Source organism: Topomyia yanbarensis, chromosome 2, assembly GCF_030247195.1.
Source record: "Topomyia yanbarensis strain Yona2022 chromosome 2, ASM3024719v1, whole genome shotgun sequence".
Taxonomy (NCBI): Eukaryota; Metazoa; Arthropoda; class Insecta; order Diptera; family Culicidae; genus Topomyia; species Topomyia yanbarensis.
In genome coordinates, this window is record NC_080671.1 from 380,547,935 (window position 1) to 380,575,008 (window position 27,074).

Consider the following 27,074-nt stretch of genomic DNA (forward strand, 5'->3'; position numbering starts at 1 on the left):
TGGGAACAATAAATTTAATTTATGTAACTTTATTGATTTTTTGGACTAAAAGTAAGCCAATGAATATGAGAATAAAACATGTTCTTCGTTTAGATATGACTGGCGCAAATTGGTAACTGGGTTTCGATTCTTCTCATTCATGATTCAACAGTCATCATTTCACTCGCACAAGACCATGCTTATTCCCCATGCACATTGAATGCCCAGTGGATTAGTTTCCTAGTTGATCAAATAAACACTAAACAAACAAAGAAATTAGTTTGCTTAGGCCAAAGAAATGTCAGCTCGATTGGCATTAACCGGTGGATACGTGTTTCCTTACAATGCCGTCAAATCAAAGAACACTTAAAATTATATGCGACAAAATATGTGTTATTCTGAATATAATGAAATGAAGACTACTTAATTTTTTTGCAATAAAATAAGATCGAAAAAATTAGTTGTATACCCGAGGTAGTTTATTTTCAAAGACAGCACTGTTGATGATTCACCTTATAAAATAGGGGATATAAGATTATAAGGAACTCTGACGAAAATAGCTGACCACCACCTTTAATGTTTGACCGCAAATTGAGGTTTTTAATTTAATACATATAAACTACATGTAAAATTTAAATAATTTAATTTCAGAGATTATTTTTTACAAGGCTTCTCTATAATCAGGGGAAAAAATATTTTTAGATACAAAAAGAATGGAATTCTTTTTTTGCAGCTTTCTGGTATTCAATTTTATTTTTAATCAATTGAGATATCACGACTTCAAGATGGTAGGGCGAAGCTCTGAAGGTTGACTTCTTTTAGGTCAAAAACAATATTATTGGTTCCGTTCCAGTTTAAGGAGGTCCAGGTATAGTGGAAGAGCAGAATTTAGAGAAATTCACTTTTTTAGATTTGTCCGTTGACGGTCTCAAAAGTGATGAAAACCTGAATCATTTTGCCACATCCGCAAAATGCTTGCCAGATTTGTTGGCCATCGTGATCTGTTTATCGCTATGGTTCGGTCCCTTTTGATCTTTGGATACTTGTAGTCCAAAACATATCATTGTTTTTGTTTTGAACACCGAGGCGTTCGTTTGAATTTATATCCATCCTCCGTACCTGGGCCCGGGCCAGTATGCCCATGCGTAAAGACGGTACTGATCCAAATAACTTTGGACATGCGATAAATTATACTGTGAGGAATAGTTTGTGGCCTTATATTAATTAAAAAAATCATCGAATCATAACCTATCAAATAAGTTTATGAGTTTCATGGATACATGAGTACTGGTATTTCGGCAATCGCATTCGGGAACTGTGATATTCGATAACGTTCATTCCCATCGTTTAGTTTATACATGAAACCAATTTGGATATATTTATTTTTTTTTCTGGAAGCCATCGAATGCACCGTTTGTTTTAATTTTCATAAAGCATCATCATACAAAGTGAAACCACAAACGAACTTGTTGTCAGTTCGACAGAAACAGATCAACAAAAAGCAACATCGCTATGACAAAAAATATCTACAAACCGCATGATTCCTTGCCTCCGATGATTTATGGTACTCATTTATGTCATATCGATGCAGCTATTTCATTACAAAATTAACTGTTTGCTCGTATGTGTGTGTATGTACGAATGTTAACGTACAGTTTCCCCAACGATAGAAATTTGATTAAATTGTGTCAATTATTGTAATTCTATCTGGATGCCGCGAAATCGGCTCAATGGAAGTGCATCAAATATGTAGGTAAACTGCAGTCGAATTTCAATCAGGGAGCACTTTATCAACGCCTGTACCCCCTTGCCTTGTTATGCGAGGGAAAGGGGAAGTTTGGAAGCGACTAGCAACGGACCTTTGGACCGGGTATGCTTGCGCGGTATCGGGAACCGGTGGTGGTCAACAAGCTACGAGCATTTCATCACTCTTGATATCAATTTATTAACAAATAGACAAAATGTTTCCGACATGCTAACTCCATTTCCGAAAATTGATTATTGATTGCTTTTCCCGTTCGGGAACTGGTGTTCGGTAGCATATGAGGTAGAGCATACGTGAAAGCTGTCGGTGATGGGTTCGATTCTTGGCTGGAAGCTTTCAAAGGGTATTCAAATAGGTATTTATAAAATCGTCGACAATTATGTTTTAATAAGCACACAAAAATGAATTGTAAATTATGTTCCAGTTTGAATAAATTACAGAGTAAAATATTTTCATTTGGCCGTCCTCTTGTTGAAGTAGCTACGCTTTCAATTTGTCAGAACCAATTTTATTATGAAATTCTTTCATTTCTAAGTGATCTGGATACTATCACACTAGCAGATATTTTACACAGCATATACTCTACAGTAGCCTCAACCTTTTTCGTACCACGGGCCCCCTAGAAATCACCCCGGTTTGCTGCGGACCCCCACATCAATATAGTGTGCTATCAATATGTTATTTGCAGTTTGTTAGGAAACAAGACTTTAAATTGCAATATGCACTCGAAACATATATTTCTCTTCGCAGACACCCAGCAACGACTTTATGGTCCCCTAGGGGTCCGGGGACCCCAGGTTGAGAATGACTGCTCCACAGAATACTGCGAGTCCCAAATTATTAGCGAGACAAAAAAATGCGGCGAGCAATTCATTTTTGTAATTGTTGCATACTATTTGTTGTACATATTCGTTGCAAAACTTTACATATACAGGTCCGACACCATTAGTCGTAGGTTCAGTCACTAGTTGATGCTCAAGAAATCCAATCCACGCGAACCACATCATCAAATACCTAAAAGTAGTTTAGATTCATGTAATATCTATTTATCTCTGTAGCTAATATATTTTTATTTACTTAATAGTATGGAAAATCTTTATTTTTCCCCCTTTTTAGGTCGATTTACATTATCCATGCAAGCTAAAAATAATCTATATTTGTCTTTAAACTCCATCTATCTTTGCTTGACTTATTTGTTATTTTATTATTATATCTTAAATCAGATTCATACTAACTCTCACTAACACAATAGATTGCATATTTTCTTCCATTCCAAACGTATAATCTTGCAATCTCTCTCATGTACGTTTACAAATGCTCGTGGCCTTCGCGATAACACAAACATGGTCACAAATACGAACATGCAATCGCAATAATCCACCCATACCACACTTGCCAGCTGTCCCAAATTAAAGCAACCGGGTAATTAAGTGAATGTTTTAGCATTTATAAATCTTCAAAAGCGGTCTCAAGCATTAACCCACCGCTCGCGCGATCATGAATCGCTTCCGTTCGGAAGTCTCTACCCTCGATCCTAGCAGCCTAGCCTCATGCCTTTTGTTGAACCAATAAAAAATGACGCTCATGTAAATTAGACAACGCGTTCCATGGCGACATGATCGGGAGTTCTACACTGAAAAAAATCCAAACGTTAATTCTATTTGCTTCAAACCGCTTAAAATTCATATGAAGAAGAAATGCTATTGGTATCACGCGGACACATACCTTCTATGTGTCAACTGTATAAACTATGTATGCACACACATAAGTTATATGTGCATATTGTTATAGAATGGGGTTTTATGTGCCTAATAGTTATGAAATGTGAATGTAAGATTAATATTTCTTGTAAATACACACATTAGGTTTATATGCCAGCAAATAGTGTCTATATGCCTCCGTTCATTGCAAAAATCTATGTGTAAAATCAATAGGCATAACGTTTACTTTTTTTGAGTGTAGGGATGTAGGAGAACTCACTCTCTTCTAGCATCTGAACCGTACACTGAAAATTAAGTATAAGATTCACGGTCCTCGTGCGATCATTTAAAAACACACGCTAATATGTGAATGGACACACGGTTATGAAATCGAATTTACACTCGCGAAGTCACATTCATGCAAAGTCACGTTAACATACAAATGCTTGAGCCCTTCGCGATTATCCACGCAGCTTACACCCTCGATCTCACAAACATAATAACATCCCGCTGATAAGGTAAATGTCTCAGTACTTTTCATTTTCAAAGGCGGTCTCAAGCGTGAACTTGCAAACGCCCGCGCTCGCGCGATCTTGCATCGGTCACTTACGGAAGTCTCTATCTTCGGTACCACCAGTCTATACCCATACCTTCAATTGGACTAATTAAAAGAAAGAAAGATCTCATATCTCCACTGGACAACACGTTCCATGGCGACATTACCGGGAACTCTAGTGATATGGGGTGACCCTTGAATTTATACACGCGAAGTCACATACATGCGAGCACACGCGACAAACACGTTAACATACGAACGCTTAAGCCTATCGCGATCATATACGTACGCATACGCCCGCGATCGCGCAAACTTGACAACACCTCGGTAATAAGGTGAACGCTTTAGTTAAAAACGTGTTCTTAATCGCGAACCCACAAATGTCCGTATTCGCGTGATCATGAATCGGTCACGTCCGGAAATCTTTACTCTCCGTCCTAGCAACATAGGTCCATACATTCGGTTCGACAAATCAAAAATAACGTTCATATCCACTAGGCAACACGTTCCATGGTGACATGACCGGGAACTCTAGTTATATGGAAAAACTCACTTTCTTCTAGCACCACAACCGTACACCGAAAATTGAGTATCAGATTCACGGCCCGCGCGCAATCTTCCAAAAACACGCGAACACGCAAAAAGCTCACGGTTATAAAATAGAACTTATACACGCGAAGTTACACACACGTTGGCACACGCGACATACAAACGCACACGCGATCGAACACGTTAACGTTCAAATGCTTGAGCCCTCCGCGATGATACACGCGATCGCGATGTCCCTACGCCCACACATACCTGAACCGTACAATGAATATCACATTCAGTATCACGGCCCGCTGCAACCGCCCTAAAGTGTGTTTTAGTGGGCGCCATTGCCTGTCTCGATTGTAGTGTGTGATTCTGGCGGGGAGCCCTTCCGTTAACTTAGCTCTACAGCTACAGTAGGAAAACTCTCGAGAAAAAATTAACCTTTCTGTATATTTCTATGTATAATCATGATCTAGATGCAGAATTCACTATCTTGAAGCAAATAGTCTTGTTCCCCAAAAATTAATTAAGATGTTCAACACTAAGGAATTTGCGCGCTTTCGTATATACGTAGATGGATTGAGAATGTGTGCGTACAGAAAGTTTAACTCAATTCAAATACGTCGTACTAACACAACCACCCATGGATTAGACTGTATGAAGTTATTGAAACAATGGGTAAAGTGCCTAGTTTGGTCCTATGAGGGCACCTCTACCGCTAGTATAAATCTAAATATTTGCAACAAATTTAAATCTTCTCAGCCTGCTGCGCAGATCTAAATTCTATTTTATACCACTTTTAGATCTATTAAGACAATCTTTGATGTTGGGGCAGCGATCCATTGAATGCAGCTGTCAAACTACATATAACAAACATTTCGGAAGCTTTTGGAATTTTGGTTACCGAAATCTCACGTCAAATTGATTTAGATAATCAAACCACTGTCGGCTGGTTCGTGATACTGTTGGATTTCTTCTGTGATACTCTCCACAGTAAGCCTACACCCAAACCACAGGCTAACAGAAATAGCATTCGAAAATAATTTAAGGGGTTACATACCTTCTTATTTTCAACAAATTAAAATTTGTTTTATTACTCTCTCTGTAAGTACAACTCCTTGAGAATATTCTCCAAAATTTTTATAGAGATCCGAGAAATAGATCGAAAGTTACAGCGCTTCCAAGCGCGCTTTGTCTGCCAGGAGCAACTTGAAATTTTAAACTCGGTTATTTCGAAATGCCGTTTCTCCAAAAATGGTTTTTTTGTGACCATGATTGCCGGAAAACCACTCAACCGATTTTCTTAATTTTTTTTTCAATTGGTCGTAATTAATTTTTCTCGTACATTAACAATTCTTTTTTATGCATAAATTTTTATTTTGCTGATTACATTTACATTTTTTTTTTTTACATTTTAAAGATCTAAAATGTAATTTTCAGAGCTTAAAACAACGATTTTTAAGGAAAAACATTCCCGAATGAAGGAAAAAATTATTATTTAATCAACTAATCGTTAAAGATACGAGGAATACTCATATACTAATAGAATTTTTTGAGCATTGGGATTTTAGTTGATCTATTGGTCTTCGATCGTGATCACCACAAACCTCTTAAATAAAAAAGGGAAACGGAAAAAGCAACAACTTCACCAATTGTCAATATATTTTTATAAACTTATGCTTGTTTATTTCACTGAAATGTGTACTACGCAAATACTATAATTTTGATGTAATGAAATCATTGTTTATGCCTTTACATAAATTCAAACTTTCTTTAAATTTTTCGCACAAAAAGGTACGTAACCCCTTAACTGAAACCCAGTGCATACAATCGCTGCTTTTATCCGAAGGAATAAACTCCTTGTAGTGAATCTGCAGTCCTGCTTACTCTGATCGAAAAACATTAGCAAAGCAAACGACGTTACTGGCGATATGTCTTTCATGAAGGACTACTGTGTCTACATTGTATTGTATATTGTCTTCGACTAAAAATATTACATCGCACAGACTACTATAACTATAACGTTGAAATCAAACTTTGCTAGCAGCGCAGGGGAATCTATGTTGTCAGTAAGCAAGTCGAAGATAAAGAGTCGTTGCAGAAAAATTCTCCTATTTTGCAGCGTGGGAGATTGGTGAGAGCGCAGCGATCTTCGTATGGAGGTAGCAGTAATCGATTTTGCCAGGGCAGCCGACGAAGGGCAAACCTGATGAAATTTTTCTGTACCCGTTCGAGACGATTAATGTGGACGATGTGATACGGGGCCCAAATGGTAACTCCGTATTCCAGAAAACTGCGTACCAGTGCGATGTATAGAGATTTAAGACAGTAAACATCATTGAAATCACGAGTGTTGCGCTGGATGAGTCCGAGTACAGCATTGGATTTAGCTATGATAGAAGAAACATGTACGGTGAACCGTAGTTTACAGTCGAGAGTGATACCTAGATCTTTGACTGATGCGACTCGTTGTACAGGAGCAGAACACATCAGGTATTCGAAAACAATGGGCGATCGAACTCGTGCGAAAGTAATTATGCTGCATTTCTGAATGTTCACACTCATGCCGTTTCTGTCACACCAATCCATAACCCTTTAGAGGTCCATTTGCAATGCGCAACAGTCCACCATAGTTGTTATAACACGATACATTTTCAAATCATCTGAAAACATGACTTTAGATGACGACAATTCACTGCAGAGGTCGTTCACGAAAAGTATAAAAAGAAGAGGTCCAAGATGACTTCCTTGAGGAACGCCCGATGTAATATGGTATGGATCTGAGAGTGTAGTTCCAAGTCGCACAGAAGCACTGCGATTTGAAAGGTACGATGAGATCCAATTTGTCTGCCAGCCCGGAAATCCATTACGCCTTAGTTTTTCTACAGCAAGTTGATGAGGAACACGATCGAAAGCTTTCGAAAAATCAACATGCACCGCATCGATCTGTTGTCGTTTTTCCATCTTGTCAATCAGCGACGACACATAGCTCACGAGGTTAGTAGTTGTAGAGCGTTTTATCACAAAACCATGCTGATCGGAACTGATGATGCGTTTTACGGCGGGATAGATAACATCTAACAACATGCTCTCGAAGATTTTTGGGAGGCAGCTTAGAATAGAATACATGCCCGCTCATAAAGTTAGGACCGACGGTGTTCTCATCAATTCGAATTTATCATGCGTTGATCTGGTGAAACACGGAGTTGCCTGCTTCAGAGATTCCTGGCTGCAGTGAGCGAAGACTTTAAATGCTAATACTAGACGGGACTAAATTGTGTGTCCCTTCGAACACGTATCGAGTGACCTGCTTTGCGTTTAATTACGTTTTCTTCGATAAGGATTGGCTACCTGTTCGGCTGTTTATACCGCGCGTCATATATTGCATTATTGCACTAACTACAAACAAATGGGATTTTGAAACAATAAGGCTTGGAATAACAATTGCGCAAAGAATCAAAAGTATGTCTCTGGCATTGGAGATGCTGAAAAGTTTGCTTATTGTAGGGATCCACATGATCTTTTGTCAGGCCCGCTCCAGATACGCGTCCGAGGAATCTGAAGCGTTCCCTTAAAAGACGCTCTAAGAACTCCTTTGCGGAAATGCTAAAAAGTACTAATGACAAATTATTATGCTCTCTAGGTTCAGGAAGAGTGCTCTGACACAAAGCCGAAACGAACTGCTGCTTAAAAATTTGACATCAACCATGGAGTTTCCATCTCTTTTAATCTAATGTGACATTTCAACCAGAGATTCAACTTAGGGCAAGACTCGCGTTGGGCACCGAAAACTTTGTGGTATTGCAAAATGCCTCCCGGTACCGAAGGGGCTTCAACTCTCATTGTATGGTATGGTTATTCTTTCGATAATAATTGATCTACCTTACTCCACAATCTTAAGGAGGTTGCTTTAAGGAGGTTGCCTACTTTACCATTCATGATCCATGGCTACATATTTGTCTACTTGTGTTTTCTAGGATGCTGCGAAAATGAATTTGCAATAATTAGTTTGAAATCTTTTCAGTAGATATTTTCGTATCGTGTAATTTAAACACGTTCGTTATTCATTCTTTTATCCATTTTACATTTCACCGTTTTTTGTTAGTAAATCTAAATGGGACTGGCGAGGCTGCAGCGTGGTCTTCTGGCACACGTATGGAGTCTCTATTTTGCGACCCTGTGATATATTGGTGTTCTTGTTCAGATTGATTTTTGTACAATAATTTTGTGTAACTGAAAAAAGAACACTTAGCCTGATTTATTTTCTGATTTATCCTTACTTATTTTATAAAACAGAATTAAGATTTCCGAGCCCCTCTAAGTTTCACGCCCTTGTCAAGGGCCACTCCATCCAACCGCATGCGATAAGCCTACACCCTGCTTGGTAATGCTATATTATCATGCCGAAGTCATAAGTCCAATCCATAGCTCCCTACGGTACCAACTGGGGTACGAGCTACTTTAGTGGAGATCAGCTATCTAACCATGATAGGATGGTCGCATGCTGACAGGAAACAATGAACCCGAAGAGCGTCTGTTATCCATGTTAGGAGCGACTCAACACAGAGTCTGATAAACCTTCCGGAACTCGCGCTAGTGCACTGAGTGCACGCTGCTCTGAAAATCTAGCCAAATCGTATTAGCGCACCGGCGGCTGCTCGTTTAGTGGGCCATTTACATGACTTCCGGAGGGTTAAGAACGGGCAGTGGAAGAAGAAACGGGGTAAGCCAATCATGAGGCTAAGTATCGCAGACCAGCTAAAGCAGCATACCGATTCTCTATTCAACAACCCCGAAAAATGTTAGTGAAGTTACTGGGTGTAACGAGGACAAAGGACACGATGATGATGAGACATGGTAAAAGGCTAGAATGTGAAAAGAAAGTGAGTAATCCGCTATCTTTCCATATAGCAGCTAATACTCATTGAGTGAGGAAAATTCCTGCCTATCATCAAAGATTGCCATTTGAAGGTCTGCTAAACGACGACGGGATACTATACTAGTACTAACCTATCCAGTCATTTACTTCAGGTACGGCTTTTATAACAATGTTACAATTAAACACATAAAATCAAAACATTTATAATACCAAATCATGTTTCCTAGAATGATTTAGTAGGTGCTCTTAAGTGGATATCGAGACAATACTGATGATCATCGTGGCATAAATCTCCAGACTTTGGAGCACACAGATCGCATATTAGATTCACGTCTTTGATAGGTGTCTAACATAGAACTAACTGTTAAGCCTGTTATTCCACTAATTGCGAAGCTTCAGTTTTTGTTGTTTACGTTTAAATCAGCTACGATCCCAAACTCTTTGGACCATTTCATATAAATCATAAATATTGGTCATCTCTATCAAAAGACTTATTCCTCTAACCATGCAAATTGAATTGCACTTTGAATGTCTTTCTGGATGTGTCAGCTTTTAGATCTAGTCGTTTGGATCTAGCGATGCGAACATCCAACTTTTGATTTTTTTTTTCAGATCTATATTTTTAGATCTGGTAGAAAGTAGGATATAAATTTAGATTGAGTAGTGGAGGTGTCCTTGGGAAGCGTACTTTAGTAGTTCATTTATCACATAGTCTACAATCGATGGAGTACGTATAAATTGGCATCAGGGTTTTTGCTTCGTTTCTAGAACCCAATATTATAAAACAAACGGCTTAGGAATAGTGACATTCCTCTGCTTGAGAGCAACGAACTGATCTATTCAATGGTTTTAAATGGGTAGGGTGATAATGGAAACAGAGAAAAAATATGTTCGTTACCATATTTTGGAAATACTTCAAACATTTCTACATCGTATGTCAATATTACTGTTTTTTAGTAGACATATATAAGAGTTAGAAAGATTTGCCCATGCAGTGTGCAACCGTGTATAAGATTCGCGTATCACCCGTGTTCGAGCGATCATTTTGATGCCCAACAGAAGTAGTCGACAAAATACGATACCTTTTGAATGATTGCGATAAACACAAGCAGCACAAACAGCTTTAAATGGATATGACTAGGATAAGTATCAAGCTAACTATTTTCGACAATATTTTCGACACATACACACCAAACAGGCGTGATTTAATTTTACTTTTTTTCAGGCGGACCGAATAAATAAATCAAACTCAACTTAACAGAAATTTTGCGGAAAGACGATCGCAAAAGTAAACGTAACAGAGACCAAGTTATTAACGAAAGGGAAAGTAAACAAAAAGAGGCTCCCATTTGCAGCACGATCAGCAATCTTTCCCACACATAATAATCACAAGAAAAACAAGCCGTTAGGTTACGTGTGCAAGTTTCAAGGTGTTCCCCAAAACTGAAAACACTCGGCTGATGTCTGTGGAACACCATAACTTCAAACAACTACAACTTTTGGTTTGCACAAGATTTGTTTAGGAAAAACAAATGAGTTTGATAACTGGAGCTATCACCAAGACCCTGGTTAAGGGTGACAAAAAAACCCAATACTGAGGCTCATTTTCAGCTTTCGATCAGCTCCAACAGCGAATATAATCTAATTTATTCTTCATGCCTAAAATAAAAATCACTTATTGATGGACTTTAAACGGATCACTGAGCGATAGAGAATAACGATGGAATTAAAACATGACTGCCATTAGCAGATGAGCAGTAAATGTATGGTTTAAGGGTCTCTTCGTCAGTCAGTTTTAAAAAATCGACTTTTATGCTTCAATCATAAGAATTATTATCAGAGAATATACTTGCAAAGTTTCAGAGTATAGCTGATAAACATCTAATGCCTGTAGGTTTTATTAACTATTTTTTTTAACAATTCGTTTATTTGACACGGCTACATGCGTTAGCTCAGAGGAGCCGTGGGTCTTTTATATATTTACAAGATCCAAAAAATAAAAAATATACTTTCATTTATCTTTTTTTCCTTTTTTATTTCGACTATGTTAATCACATTTTCTTTTTTAAATTTTAACGACATTCAATCAGCTAGAGATTACTGGGTAGGGAAAATTATGAAACTTAGAGCCATAGTACTCAAGTGAGAGCAAGGATGTGAAGTAAACAGATCGGAAAACTAGAAGTGGCAGGGTCATTAGAACAGGCTTAATATCGTATGGGCTTAATCTTTGTCTTCTGTTAATGAGGGTCGAGCTTAGGCAGAATAACTACTTTCATTTATTTAGAACCTGTAATATCCCGTGCGCGCGACTTGCCAGTGCGAGCGGAGATCTTTTTTCGAGTCGGGAAAATATTAGTCTTCCCTCTAACTGCATCTTCGGGGTCACCCATATTTCTCTCGTTGTCGTTCGTATCATCATCCTGATTACTGCCTTGATACTCGCGATCAGATGTTCTTCCTGGCTTCTTGCCCTTACGGGTCACGAGTGTGAACTCTCTATCTTTGGTGGTAGCTTCTTCATTGATGGTATTAGTTGATGAATTTGAAGTGCTTGATGCAGCTTTTGCAGTTGTCATTATTGCCTGATATTGAAGCCTGGGTGTTGGCATTTCCTTCTGCGGATGAGCTTTCCTCGGTGGTTTCTGGACAGGGTTGTCCGTAATGTGCCGTTTGTTCACAGAACTGGTACGTGTTAGTTTGTCCTTGATATGTACAAAGAGTTCGCTGTATAATAGTATCACTCCCTTCTGTTTTGTACTGCAGGGTAAGGTAGGAGGGAATGGGTTGCTCTATCCACATTCTCACCACAAAACCACCATTTGAAATACCTGGAAAGTAGTTTCTCCACGTGTCCTCCGTAATGGATTCTACTTCTCCGAAATAGGACATGAATATTTTAATGGCCACTTTGCAAGTACGAGGCGCCAAATCATGTAATTTGACTTCCACGTTTCTATTGTCCATATATATTGGGATCTTTATTTTAGCGGTGTCACAATCAAGCACGTGTTTCAAGTTGTTTTGCGAAATGAATCTTTTCACCTGGGCAAATTTGTTAAATGTTATCAGCACCGCGCGTCTGACGAGCTCCAACTGGATGAAGAACTGACATTTTGTTGATGGGACTCAATCATCTTGATATATCACAAGAATAATAGTAACGGTTCCCTTTGTTTTTCAGACAATGCACACAAGAAAAAAGCAACTGCTTGCGATGGCTTAGGTAGCAGCAGAACGCACTCTAGTGTTGTGACTGATGCCTTTGGTGGTTGAGAATAGACTGATTAATTTGTTTCCTTCTAAAAACTTTAAAATTTGATGGGTTTTGATTTTTTTTTTCGTTTCTTATATAAGGAGGTATAGAAACTCTCAAACGTTGACGATTTTTTCCGAGGCCCGGAGGGCTGAGTCTTGTGTCGACTCGACTCAACAAATTGAGACAATGTCTACTATCGAAAAGTAATTTTGATCAGACACCACCGCCCGCCTGCTGGATTATGTCATGTGGTGGTTTGTAGCAAGTCTACCGATTAAACCTAGACATCTTGTTCCTCCCAATCCTTGTCCTTCCGGCGCCACCGTTAAGCATTACTTCAAGATGGATTGTGTTCTGGCTCTTTTAATTTTGTGTTAATTGTTCTTGCTTGCTATCCAGACTTAGACTTAGACTTCGTGGTATAAGTCGGCTGCAAGTATCGTCACCTGCCGATACGCGATCCAATCCAGAAATGCCGAACATTTTGCTACTTACATCTATTTAGAACCATCTTCGCAGAGTTTGTTATCCTAGTTGGCGATAATAGTTCCTATTTATCTACTAGTTGGTGCTGAGAGTTTCCCGACGGCGGAATTTCTCCGGATACCGATTAAGATATTCGCAGTTGAGTTTACTGCGTGAAATACTCATTCGCCATCCTTCCTGAAGGGCGCTGCTATCTACATCTTTACTTTTTGCAGCTCTCGATCAAACAGGACGGCTTGCGCAGGTTCCAAATCTTTAACAGGCCAACGACGGTACTCGGGTACCCGCAAATTGAAATGCTCATAACTATGGATTCCTTTAACCGATTTGGACACTTTCAGATGTTTTGGATTCAGAAACTCGTTCACTTTTTGATTCTGTAAAATTGAACCGGATGAATGGATCTGGTTCTTGGTAATGCTGATCTTCCGGAGTAATGTTCCAATACTATGGCATGGTATTTGTAAATTTTAATAATGTCCCAGTAATATGAGTATCAAAACTTTTCAAATTGTCTCGGAAGCCTGTTATTTGTTGTTAAGGAACCCTATGGCAGTTTGAAAAATGGAATTGGAATGGAATGGCCACTCACGGTCCCACGGGAACCTTCTCGCGCTATCGTAACTCTTTGTCTGTATAACGTCTTATCACTCGATAGTTTTCAACTTATTAAATATTTCGTAGAGAAGGAATAGCAAAATCTGTCTAAATACTGTTGCAATAGTGATCTCATTACCCAGATAACATTAACTTTTCTAGGCAATACTCCCACGGTCGGCCATGTGGAGTTCAAATTGCTTTCGATGAGAAATCATAGGATACTCTCGGTAGCCGGCTACCCAGAGGTAAAAAAGAACCAAAAACTAAACAAGATCTTTTCCTTTTCGAGTGATCATGTACTCGAAGACTAACTAAAGAACTACGTAATAAACTATGCTTTACAGGTCGCATCGCTTGCTTGGAGCGAATTCTAGACCTTATACCCTTCCAAACTATCAACTCCGCGACACCTATGGAAGAGTTTGATGAATCGTCTACCTTCATTTAAGTAGGATGAGCATCAACACTTCCCGTCTACCTTATCCTTTATCCTCCCCCGTGAACGATGAAGATGGGGGCGGCCGGCAATGATGGCTATCATGCTGTTGAGATTTTAATATGGGTCGGATTGGTATCAATACCTACTTATCACTTCTTAAGCAACTCTTATCAGATAATAAGCAGTCAAACATGATGAAGTCAGTTTGCAATCCGCCAAAATCATCGTCACAACGCAGCGAAAGTTGGCGATAATAGTTCCTATTTATCTACTAGCTGGTGCTGAGAGTTTCCTGACGGCGGAATTTCTCCGGATACCACTGCCCGTTTTCATGAGCTATTTAGCTCTCAGACTCTTTGGCGCATGATATCTCAATTTTCTCCAAGTTCTGTTGTTCAATCGATATTATTCCTCCTTAGCTGCTGTTGCTAGCTCACAGACCGACCTTTTTGTGTAACTGATCTACTCGCAACTATTGTTAATATCGAAACATGCCGAGACGTGAAACGATCCAGCTATGCCGACCAAATAGACTTACACTCTCATGGCCCAACAGTACAGCCTTGCGACAGTATTTCAGAGGCTGTCGTCTTCTTTTCGCTTCGACAGTTTGATGACCGAATCAAGCACGACAGCTCTCAGTAAAACTGTTATGCGACTTGCAACGTTGCCGTCTTGTACCGCACACGACAGTTTGCGCATGCGTCTACAACTATAGTAATGTGCGATGACAGCCTCAGTTGGTTTTGCGTAACATTTCTATCGTTCTTGGTGGTATTGTGCCTTGCAGGATAATCGCTCGATATGCGATTATATGAAAGCTCAATTGAGATAGGCGCGTGACAGCCGCCTATATAAATGTATAGGCAGCTTTTTCCTTGAAGCTTTCGAAAAGCACACAGCTGGCAGAAAAATAAAGCTCCACTGAAATCTGCTTGCGGAGCAACTGCGGCTATATTTGATGCGCCTTTCAGACGCCCGCAATGTGAGATTTTATTATAAGCGCGACAATAGAACCGACACATCGATGCAATCAAAGAACATTTTTGACGTAGGACTACGTCTTTGTTTTCGATATGGGGGTGCACTCTGCAAATTCTACAAAAATGGCATGTAACGAAAAGTGGTCCAATTTTAAACGCATATAATTCAGCCATCTCACGATAAATTTTCAAATTTTTTGCACAAATCGCCCCGAAATACTTCTAAGAATAGATTCCAATAGATAAACCCAAGGATTTTTGATATCATAGCATTAAAAAATTAAATAATATACAACCTTGTCAAAATATCGCGCATTAACACACAGAAGATAGCGCTTCCCAAGCCCTGTACGACGGATTGGTGTACCTAGCGCGCAACGCTTCTATGAATGACGTCATCATCGACTATTTAAAGAACGGACTTGACCAGACACGCTCAGTTCCCTGTTGAACCGCTGGCGAAGCAGATCACTGCGCTGTGTTTTTTTACAGCCAGTGTAGCTGAGCTAGAAGTCCATTACACTGGCTGTGGAGGGACGCTACCCTGTGTCGTCCAACTGGCGACCGCTCCAACTGCTTCCTAAATGCCGCTGTAATGTTGCCAGTAAATTTTTGGTTTAACTAGCACATGTATTTGCTATTTGCGCTTGAAATTAAGTAATGTAGTGGTAGTAATAAGCTTCCCATTTTGGTTTAAACGCGAGGACAGTTTTTAAAACAGGATTTGATTAATTAGTTTAGCTCATCTAAGCAATTTTATCAATTCTGTAATTTAAAAGGAATTTCACGGAACTTGATGAATTTGGCCCCACTTGCAACTGGTATAATCAACCTGCACAAAGTGTTGCATAACGCAGGGCTGTTTTTTGGAACAAAATGTGTTATCATTCAGCCCTTCGCTATGCAAAATCACGATATTATGACAGATGGGCTAAGCGCGGCCGTTCCTTTCAATCGGGAAAGGCCGCGTGGAATTTTGGTGAAACGCGCTAATAGTGTCGTGCTGGTACTAGTTGTCTCTTTCGCTCTACCCATCATCATCAGCGTTGACTCATTTTGCATTGTACGCTTAGGTTCAATGTTTGGTTGAATGTGTTGGTAGGTAGGGGAACTGGCGGTAAAATGAACAGCAAAGTCATTATTTTCTAACTAATAAGTGACTGAAATATTACAATCACCTTATGTTTCTTGTTAGACATGTTTTGTACATATCTGGTAAAAATACTTCGTTATAAACACATTTTTTCAAACATGATTCTTGATTTCTAAACATGTCCAAAAATGAGACATGTTTATAGCGAGTGGGTAAAATGAACAGATTCTGGTGACCTGCAAAATGTCCTGTATGTATGCAATGCGCAGCGTTGGAAAGCATTTTCCGATCAATGCTAATATCCCAACAAATCATGAGCTTTGCATTTGTCAGGCAAAAAAAAAAAATTGTCACGGAAGAATTGAATTTTCATGATGTAATATTAACCATTTTACAATCCTGTGGCATCGAAACACATCTACAAACTTGGGGTTATCCTTGGGTGTTTGAACTTTTAGGATCTGTTTGAGAGCAACTAGAAAGCTTGTTCTATACATGAGATGTGATTATATTGTCTAAAATTTGATTTTTCTTCACCGGTCCGGGTGTTTTTTCCCACACACTAAGTACTAAGAAAATAAATATTTTACATTAAGTAGTATAGTCCTACGTCTACAGTTCGTGCAACCCCATAGGACTGCCCCTTGTAGTTTTTTTCTGTGAAAGTCGTGCTCTGTACATTAGTTAAGCCCAGTACGGTGCGGAATACTGAACGATTTAGAATGAATGCTGCATGCAAGGTTTTCGTTTTTTTTTTCATTCATTTCCCAGACGGGATCAAAACCAACGGCTTTATTTGATTTGATTTCAAACAGTTAGCGAATTTTTAACGTCGTTCGAAATTAAAAACCTGAGCCAACATTTTTAGTCGTTGTGGTAGACTGTTATGTTGCGGGGAGAATAATTTGAGTGAAGCTGGATAGTAATTGTTCAGTAATGGTGATGTGGGTCGAATTGCCGTATCGGGGCAGAAAGCAATCGTTTAGAAGTACGGATTGCGGAAAATTGGACGGTTTCAGAAAACGGATTTTTGATATGCCGTGTAGATGAAAATGCAGATTGCACCTAGTCACGAATCGCAGCATGAACATAGGTATGGATCGTCGCGGTTGCGGTAATTACCGCAACCGCGCGGTATTTACCGCACCCGCACCGCAAAATCTGCTGTGCGGTGAGACGCTTTTTCCCGCAGATGCGGTGCGGGAAAGAGCTTTTACCGCGCAGTTTTACCGCAACCGCACCGCAAAAAAAATAATTGATAAAGTTTTACGCTTGCATTAAAAAGTGAATTAAAACTAGGACTTTAGCCATTTGAAAAGGACGCAACTAGATTTATTTCCTTAGCAAATGCTTAGCAAAGGCAGAACGTTCGAGTTTTACTTTTCACCCTACAATAGAGAAACATAAAAAAAAACATTGAATTGGCATAATTTCCATTGACTTGCTAATGATTGGCGAAGAAATATAATCTGCATTCGACTTATCGCTACTTGATTTTTCACATTTTGGTTATTGTAAATTGATAAACCGACTGCTATTACGAAAGAAAATCTAACCGTGTCCGAAACAATTTGACGCTATTATTTTTACGACATATTTTGAACACTAATTATTTTATACTTCTAAGTAAAACTTTACAAACTAACCATTTCAAACACATATATTGCAAGATCTAAATAGAGACAAAATTATTGGATCATTAAAAACAATAAATTTGTACTCATAAATCCAATTTAAAAGTGCATCACTTATCCCGTTTCCTGTTGCAAATCGTGGAATTATGAATCGTTTTCGATATCAATTTTTCAACTGTGAATTTTGATTTATTTAAAGGAATTAGAGATGATCTAATTATGCTGGGACTTACACACAACCCAAGAAATACAGTTATCTTCATCAAACCAAACGAATTTGGAGTGATTGGCAGTAAAGGAGACAAATGTATGAAAAGCGTCCAAAATAAGGAGGGGTCCAAATTAGGCTGATTATTCTATCATTCGTTCATCAACATTGTATTTCTATCTTCTTTGATGGCTGCGTAAATTCAATGTGAATTTTTCTGCAGTCAATTTTATTGAACTCTTTCTCAAAAAGATTTTTTTTCGCGTACTTCCATTCAAATTTACGATTATTTTCTACCAAATTAAGTCCTAATATTTTTCAGTTAGGAGTATTTTGTAGCCTTTTCGCAGTAAAGTTATTCGAAGTCAGTGTTTTATAGTGTAGGGCATTGCATATTTTTAGAATTCTAAAAACACGCCTTCATATTGTGATAAGTGTGAAAATTAGTTCAGATGCCAAATATCACATAGTTTGACTCTCGTCCACTTCAATTGAAGTTTTTGCCATTGGCTCTTTGGGAAAATATTAGAGGAAAAACATTAAATGCTAGAACTTTCGAGCTAGCTAATTACACTTCATACATTTTCAAACCTTAGTATTTGAATGAGAATACATCTGTTTCTTGAAAAATTCACTGTATTGGAGTATACTCGCTACTAGTACTGGTATTTCGACTTTAAATTTTTTATTGATGAAATTACTTTAAGAATGAAAGGTGGTTTTTACTACATAAATGCGAAAAACTCCATTTCATTTTCATATGTCAAAAACATTGAAAATATGAAAATTATATGCAACTTCATTTCTTGTTAAATTTTATTCTATTTTTTCAATTTACTGAAGGGTTGCAAAAATAAAAGTTTTCCCATTGCTGCAGGAGAACGTTTTTGAATGTATAATGTTTGCCTTAAAATGCACGGAATTTTATTAAAAGAAAATGCAAAAGTTGATTTTTCCATAAACATTACATTCTGAGGAGTCTATTAAAGTTAAATTTCGCGTGAATAAGAACAATATTTTGTTATATATGGTTATAAAAAAGAACAATTTTTCAACACTATTTTTAAAAATACAAAATTTTTACCGCATTTACCGCATTACCGCGCGGTGCGGTGCGGTAAATAAAGTGCGGTTGCGGTAAGTGGTGCGGTTTTATTATTTTTTTGCGGTTGCGGTGCGGACAATCCATTTACCGCCCACATCCACACCGCGACGAACCCTAAACATAGGTCATGAGTTATGAGGCTTTTTTTATTTCATCGGAAAGCTAAAAAATGCGTTGCTACAGTAGAGAAATAAATAATATAGTTAAATTTAATTTTAAGAGGGGCGCGCCGCCGATTTCAGGCTCCTGAAATATTTTCGTAATTTGTTGGTTATGCTAATTTGTTCGAGGTGATCAACAAGCTGATTATTTTATTTGTTTTATTATGCCACTCAATAGTAAACGTGTTTGTCGAGATTGTCCTAACATTTTGAACTTTTCAAGGTACACCTCGAAATAGGGGACGTTGGGGAGTTGTGAACCATTGGGAGTTGTGAGCAGCGCTAAGCCATAAATAATTAAAATGTGGTAACTACTAAATATTTTTACTGTCATGACCTCATTTTCTTTTTACCAATTTTACCCGAAAAACAGGATTATACAACAATTTTAATCGTCCCGTGCCGCAACCGCAAATTCAGGAGGTTTAGTGTGAATCAATGGTCACCTATCCATTGCGAATCAGATCACTAACTAATATTTAGTTTAGAATTATCTTAAAATTTAACTTCTATAGGCCCATTAAAAATAAAAAAAAATGCCTTTAACATTGCTTTGTTTAGCGTACGTACTACAGAATAATAAAAATTAATTTCAATCACTTTTTATGTTTAATATGGAATGTATTATTATTGTTAGGGGTAAACTGCCCTAATACAGCACTTGTTTTTAAAAAATGATCGCTTTCATCATCAAGAATAGTTGAAAATGATTTGTAAAAATATTCCCTCGGTCTCGTATTTATAAACTTTTAAATAAAAATATATTTTTCATGTTTTAAATTTTTATATCTTTAAATTTTAAAGTTCCAAAATTATTAAATCTGACTTTCAAAATTTCTTAATCTTCAATATTTTAAATTTTTTCCTTTTACATTTCAAAATATTTAAAATTTCAAATCTTTAATTCTTTAAATTTTTAAATCTTTAGATTTCTAAATTTTCGAATTCCTAAATTTTTAAATTCTTAGATTTATCGATTTTTCATTTTCTCGCATATTAATCATATGATTTTTAAAACCCGAAATCCTATTTTTGGAAATTTCAGCTTAAATTCTTTAATTTTCAATTTTGTATGACATATTTAATGTTCAGTAAATTTTTTATGTCATATTTAATGTACAGTAATCATTAGGGGTCGGCCAATTCGGACCTAGTAAGGGTTTATGAGCTATAGAACTACAACCGATTCACAAATAAATATTTTTTTCCCGAAAGCCTGATCAATTGCGGACATTTTCTCTAAGGTAACTTTTTCCGATATCGTACCGTATTGTGTATTAAGGGTTCTACGCAAAAGTACATGAAAGGTCCGAATTACCCCAACTCTGTTCCAATTAGGACCACCCATGTCTTATCGACTTTTGCAATGGAAATAAATGCCTATGTTGACCTAAGTTATTCCTATTTAATTTTCACTAAGTTTCGAATTGTGAATTGACAAGTTCTCTTTGATATAAAAATTTTTGTGGCAAATATTCAATAAAAAGTAAGAGTTGGGCTAAATTACCTAACAATAGGTTATGAGCTATAAACGTAGAAATCTGTGAATCGATTTGCGAAAATTTATCTTTTCCTGAAAGCTCGACCTCTCAAACGGTTTTTCGCGATCGCGTATCATATCGTATATATGGTAAAAGGTCCGAATTGAATCAACCCATGTTCACACACAGATTAAACGAAAACAGTTGATAGTCTCGCCTAAAAAAAGATATTAAATAAAAGATATTAGACGGCAGGTCCAAAATCACGATAATGCACATAATTTAATTAATTGTTGTTGCCAACAATAATCTTGTTTTCGGTTTACACATTTATCAAAAAAGCGCACGCTCACGAAAACTGAGAACCGCAAAATTTTGTGAGAAAAAACAGAGCTACATTACAGTCATGAAAATTATATACATGCGCTTTTCACAGTATTATCATAGCTGAAAAATACCTGGGATCCGAAACTCCCCTCTAATTAAAAAAATCGATTTCTTGATTTTTTAAATTTTCAACATTTTAATATGTTAATTTTACAACTTTATAGTCTTCAATTTTGCAATTTTTAAATATTTCGATTTTTTAATTTGGATCAATATTTAGATTTTTAAAAGCTTTGATTAATATTTTTTGATGGTTCAGTTTTCGTTTTTACAATATACAGATTGCATACGTCATAGTAATCGGTGAGAACTAAACAAGTGAAATGCTAAAAATACTTAAATTAAGTTAATCCGGGGCAGCGAATTGCACTAGTGTTGCACTTTCTGGCAGAAATGGGAATAAACACGTCTAGTGGCCGGCTCTTTCGCTAGAAACTGCAACTTGCTGCTCCGTGGTTGTTCATTAAAAAACGGCATTAGAAAACTATTCATTTAATCAATTCAATTTCCCAAGACAACGTAATGAAAACTGACGACTGATGTTAAATGACATCCAATGAAAATCGTGCCAGAATTCTATCCTGGGCAATTTTTTCTACATTTGAAAACCACGTTTTATCATGCCTAAAGCACATCCAAATTAATGCGCATGATTAGCATAACAGTATAACTGTTATGCTGAAAAGTACACTTTACACGTTCGTTCGCTTAAACATGCGTTGATCTTTAAGCGGACCTTACACGAGACAGAAATATTGACAATAAATATATTGATAAGACTGCTTCAATCCATCAATCTCATTTAAATTCTACAGAAGATTGATTCTGATTTATTGTCAATATTTCTGCTCGTGCAGGGTCCGCTTTAGCGCAAATTATTGCCGCTGCGTCGATTCAAACTCCATGCAAATGTTCAATGGTGACATTCATCATATGACAGCCCTAGACGACAGTTTTACCAGTTTGGACGAAGAATGTTATCCCTCTCAGAAGGCTGTCTCCGCGACAGTTTATGCGAAACAGCAGACACAAAAAAATGGTAAACCGACAGCCCATTCGGCTCGCTACGTTTAGCGTAGAATATTGTCAACAAAACGAGCGCGGTACAGACTGTCCCCAAACAGCACTTTTTCTCACAAGATTGCACTGTTGCCATTACAGTTCGGCTTGACGAGCGAACGTGCTGTAGCAAGAGAGCGTCGAGCACACATAGAGACATCCTATTCTGTTGCACAGCGACAGTAGTAAAAAGGCAGTCATATTGGTAAGCCTACAGTCATGGGAGGGATTTGAACCCCCAAAACCCTCCCCTTGCGCACGCGACTGGATACAGCATAAAACACTTTAAAAAGAAATTAATTGATATCTTTGGGTTTTAATACAGATGCCAATTCCTTATTTATTTATTTATTTTTTTATTTATTTCGTCAATCGATGTAGACTACAGATTTCCTTAATTACTAATGTGTATATTTCGTGAATTTAGTATAAATGAAGCAATTTCGGCTTTTACAGAATTATCCTCTTACGCGTTAGAATTTCTTTTGTGTATAAAATATTGTTATAGTTTCAGTTTAGGTTCAGACTTTTTGGTGGAATCTAACGGGGAAAACATATCGAAACGGCGAGTTAAACGAATGCACTAAAATCATATGAAAAAATGAGCTCAAAGGCAGGATTCGAATCTGCAACCATTGGGACTCCGGGCCAACACACAAACCTTTATTCTATCCGTAGGCTACGATGACTGCCTCTAAAGCGAAATCGCACCGAGGTTTTTATTATCTTCTGGTGTCTGATTTTAGTTTATTACCCATCGAGCTTCGGTGTGAGACAGAGCTAATGAAGACTGTCGATTTCCGGTCCCTTGCTCAGCAGAGGTATGACAAAAGCGAACCCGCTTTTCGATTTAAACAACCATTTAATTCTTTTAGTTTTGATGTTAGTGCCAATACATTATTTAAAATTTTTTGGTGTTATACAAAGTCCCACCGAAGTCCGATGGGTAATGAACTAAAATCAATCACCAGACGATAATAAAAATTACTGCCTTGGAATCAAATGGATCACCCAACGGCGGTCTCGCTTTAGAGGCAGTCGTACGATCACTGCCTCTAATACGATAATCATGCCTTCTTCCTGGGACACCATCATATCCCAGGGGTAGCAAAAGGGTTTGTGCATTGGGCCGGAGCTCCAAGAGTTGAAGGTTCGGATACTGTCTTTTGGATAATTTTTTCACATAATTGCTTTCATTTAACTCTACAATGTCATCATAGTCCGGTTTGTCATATGAATTTTAGTTTCAGGATGTGGTAGAAGAATCTGCATGCACTGTAATATATGAAAATATTCAGCCGGCGAATCCAGCAATTTTTTGGGAAAATTGCATAGTCAGAATGGTGATTTTGTATCACCCAAAGCGATAATGTCAGAAGTATGTAAAAACAAGAGAATGCTTCTTACTATTTTTCGAACTGCAGTAACCGTCATGCTAAATACAAAGCTAGAAGATCAAAAAAATGCTATTAAAATTGAATCTCTCGTTGACACTGCTGGTTATAACTACAAACGGAGATTCATGTATGTATAATAGAATTTGTTGCGAAAATGGCACGTTACAATTTTTTAATGTATTACAAAGCTCAAATTACAACCGCCCATTTATGACGACTTTATTCATTGCAGTGTCGGCTACCTTGAAGACATGTATAACCAATCCATCTGATTCCCAGTCGTGGACAATGCTTATTTCACAAAAATGTTTACAAATGCTCAAATTAACTCTGTAAAAACCAACACAATTCGTATACATATCTACACTTCCTTTTCAAGTATCTTACCCTCTAAAAGTCATCCCCAACGTGATTGCAGTAAGTTCCCATGACTAAACGGTTCTCGTATTTCTATGGTACCTTGTCGTACCAACAAGTACCATGTAAAAAATTACACCCACCTAAGATCCACTCAAAAAAAATTGCTCATAATTAGCACTCTCGTACCGAAAAACGGTCTCAAATGAACTCTCCGTGCTCGTGCCACTCAAGTTGTAACTTAGTAATGCCCACTCCCACTCGACAGGGAACAACAAAATGACTACTAAATACCTACCTCCTTCCGAAGTCTATTTTCGTCCGTACTTTTCCACTTTTCAAGGCTGTAGGCTCTTTACGCTTCTTGTAGGTACGGACGGACACAACGGAACGAAGCACGCACCAAAACTTTTCACCCCTTGTCACTCATCCCTCACGAAAACAATCAGTGCTGGCGAAGAAGAGTCCTGTGATGGACTGTGAAAGTGGCAGGCAAAGTTTCGGCTATTCTTTCCATCTTAATGTACCTGGCGTACCGTACCGATAATACCCATGTCAAAGGGGAACGGGGAAAAATGCACCCTTTAAAGAGGTTTTGTCATAAACTAACTCCGGAATGTTGACCGCAAGAATTTAAAGAACGATTTCCTCAATCCAGGATCTTCCACGGTGGTCGTATTTGATAAATTTTGAGAAATATTAAAAAACATAAAAATATATAGTTTAAAAGGAAATGTTTCCCTTGGAAATCTATAGTACACTCTGGCAAAAAATATAGTGAAAATAATAAGAATATCGTATATTTTTCAGCTACAAGTAGCACCTATGTAAATCATAAGAGTATCTTATGAAACGGCATTTATTTTGTCAAATCAGTTTGCTACTATTTCAAATTCCATAAGACATCTTTGATTTTTCATATACATTTCTCTTATGTTTATGAGAATCAAATTCTGAAATTCAAATGACTGGCATATTCAATACCTTATAAAATATTAAGAAAAACATAAAAGTCGTACGGTTTCATATTAATTTTATGAAAACATAGTTTTGTTACTTTTATATGCATCATAAGATAAGTCTTATGAATTTCGCAATACGTTTTGCCTGAGTGTAGGCAAGGCACTGTGTGCTTAACCCATTCATGCCCATGTTGTTTGTGGACAACAGTGTTTTTAAACAGCTATAACTTTTGTTTGAGGCGAGATTTGCACACAAAACAAGTAAGGCTCATTAATGTGATTATTACCTTTAATTTGAGTATTAGTAGTTACAAGGATCAGCTCTTTAACTGAAGTTATTGCAATTAGTCTGATTGGATTCCGATGAAGCAGTGCTGCCAGGGACAGTTTACGTTGATGGCGGAAAACGTTTTTTTCCGGAAAATGTTTTTTTCCGGCGGAAAATGTTGCAATTTTTCAAAAAATTCGAGTATTTGTTTTGCCCCGTCTTCCCTACTAACCTGTACTTGTTTCCTTCACCGTTGTGCGTGATCCGATACTACCGCCTCTGCCGCCACGGTTTGACACAAATTAATCGTAAAATTGCGTGTCCTGTTTATTTCATTCCTGTTTCCGTCTTCGGCCACCTTCCCCATCCATCGTCGCGTTGCGTCGTCGAATGCCTGCTTGTCTAACTGTTTGATGCCAACGCCGCCGCCGCCGCCGCCGAAACAGGCGGATCCGGATAGTGAATCCTTTTTCCGATGTACACCCGCTGAGCTATGCCACATGCCCTCCCCACACACACACACACTGAGTGAATAAAGCCATACCGCAACTCCGACGGTGGTTGCCAATTTAGTAGAGGCTTATGTAGTGTGGGACACGAAAAGCTGGTTGGCCTCATGCTGAGCTTTTCACGAGGATGGAGAAGGATGATGATGATGATGAGCTAGAGCATCGGGTACGTATAGGCCTGCGGCTTCAGGCGAGAACGTGTTCCATCATTTGTTTGTCATGCTCCGGTGTTGCTGTCTTGTATGTTCTGATTTCTGAAGGTGCACCTCATCCATCATTTTGGTAAGTAAATTTTCCTGTGATTTAATTTCAGAAAACTGTACTTTGTGCTGGCTTTGCTCTGCTCGGTTTAGCCAGGGGAATCCGTGAGGCGTGGCAGCATACGTTTTCGTTTTCCACCGGATAGTACCCCGGGAGGGTTGTCAAAGATTATTTGTCCAATCTGTGTGAATAGGCGTTATGGAGCACGTGTGTGTTATTCTATCAATGATTGCGAACGTTATGTTGACAAACGTTGGAATTTGTAATTAAATTAAATTTAAGTATCGTTTAGGATATATAAGCTCGGTTTGTGATATCTTTGAAAACTATTATTAATTATTCGTAGTTTTAAAAGATATTGCAAACTGAACCTATACATCTTAAACGTCAAATAAATAGATTCTGCCTACCTTTCTCCAGGAACTGCATTCTATGAATTGATCTTAATTGACTATTAGACCGCTACACAGACCATGTTTTTGGAACACTGCTAATTAAAATGGAAATTGGCTCCACACACCAATTACAATAGGTTAGTCACAATAGTTTCAAATTTCTATGATAATATATAAAGGCCGTTCACACCAGATTCCGAACACAGTACAATAGAATTGTTACTCAGCTAAACTTCAGTAACAGAAAACTTGAGTTTTGTGTATAGTTAGCTGTTGTTAGTAGTTGTTGGCACAGCCCAAAAAAAACCAAGTCGTCATACTAGTTTGCATATTGCCACTAGATACTGTACGTAGCAGGTTTTTGTTTATCCGATCACGCAATCTGTTTTTTGTTTGCTGTTTGCATTCAACTTTGTGTTATGATGGCAGCGGCAGTGAAAGTGCTTCTAATGACTGTCTGTTGCATTCTTCGGTAATGCTTATCATTAAATTTCAACCGATATATCTAAAGAATGTGAGGTGCTCAAGATGAGATCGATATTTTTCACTGAATATGTTGGTTTCATTGTCGTTTTTCCATACAAACTTAAAAGTTCTTGCCAGTAAACTAGAAGCAA

The 27,074-nt window shown here is 37.9% G+C and overlaps 1 protein-coding gene across 1 annotated transcript in view; it reads right to left on the minus strand.

Annotated features, from left to right (window-relative positions):
- LOC131684666 (connectin) overlaps nt 1–27,074 on the minus strand; it is a 698,123-nt gene that overhangs the window by 660,471 nt on the left and 10,578 nt on the right. The window lies entirely within an intron of this gene.